The sequence below is a fragment of the Leucopleurus acutus genome (genome assembly GCF_964270905.1).
Source record: "Leucopleurus acutus genome assembly, chromosome: 11".
Classification (NCBI taxonomy): domain Eukaryota; kingdom Metazoa; phylum Chordata; class Mammalia; order Artiodactyla; family Delphinidae; genus Leucopleurus; species Leucopleurus acutus.
The window spans coordinates 45411505-45412971 of NC_139152.1; positions in this window are offsets into that span (position 1 = coordinate 45411505).

Sequence of the window (1467 nt, forward strand, 5' to 3'; positions counted from 1 at the left end):
GAAATCTCATAGGGAACCTGTCTTCTGATTAGCGTAAATGAATGCCAAACCTACCTCAAGATAAAAAAGATGCACAGGATAACATAACCCACCAAGTCCAGGATCTTGCTAGCCAGAATCCTTACCTCATAATAGAGATTGTCCCAGGCCTTATTTACTAGGCTCAAGCATTGTTAATAAAAACATTTATTTTGCATTTTATACAGAACAACCTGAAGTCTGCATCATGACTTGACAGTTACCCAGGGGTTTACAGACAGTATTATCCATCTCAACAGCGTGGTTCTGGGGATTTGGGATCCACACAAACACAGGCAGGAGTTGCGAGGGAGGAAGGGGGCACAGCAGGAGTGTATTTTTAATCCTTTCTTGAAAAGAAAAGGCAGTAGAGCATTCTGAGTCACTGGAAACCTGTGCATATGGGGCTTCTAAAACAAACACTGTACTGTGAGCTCTTGGGGAAGGGGCAGGATAACAACCCTGATAAATAAAAGGATATTTGCTTGTGGCAGGGGATGAGGAGGGAGGTTTACTATTTTTAATGCCCTCAGTACCTCATATTCAAAGGAGACCATGTCCAATCTCATTTCCCTGTTCAGAAAGAGGTGCTAGTACCCCTGGGATCAGGCCATGAAGATATCATGCTGGTAATTCCCAAGTCCCTGTTCTACAGCCCACAGCATATTAAAGGGGAAAGAAAAAAGGTCAGAGGGTAGTGGCTTGTGTTCCAGGGAAGTAAAAAGCTTAGTTCATATTAAGCACTGATAAAGCCAAATAATGGGAAAGACCACAATATCATACAGTGCTGTATACAACCTGCTGAAAGAGGTCTCTAGTAGGGACAAGAGGGGAAGGTCCACAGCAACCTTGGCTTGAGGTGCAGCAGGTATAGAAAATCTGGGAAGAGGTGAGTATTCAAGTAACAGGGAATAGAACACTCCCAGATCTTAATTTCAATGGGATAATTTAAAAAAGAGAAATAAAAATCAAACACTGGGTGCCAGTCACAACAAATACCATGGCCTTTATGATCACCTGGTATCATTAAAAACAAACAAACAAAAAAAGCCAAAGCATAACCAATCGGTCTTGCTAGGAAGTGTCTGTGTGTGCATGGGAGAGGTTAATGGGGCTTGGTACAGGTGACAATCCAACATGATTCCTATGGAAACAGAAGGGGCAGGGTCCTGGTTTGCTGGCCTATTAAGGGGTGGGCAGAGTAGAACCAAAAGCTCTGCTGAAGTGACTGCAGATTCTCTGCAACCAGCTTTGACCTAGGGAAAGATCTTACTCTGGAGATTGGGTGGGGGCACGGGTAAACCTAACCCGTACCACATGCATTAGTCCTGGTCATCCTATAGTTGATGGGCAACTCATACCAGGCTGGGGAAAGGAGCTGGTTAGGGAAAAAGGGGTTACTTTTCATCTTTTAAAATCTTAGTTAATATCTTAACCTCAAACTTATCA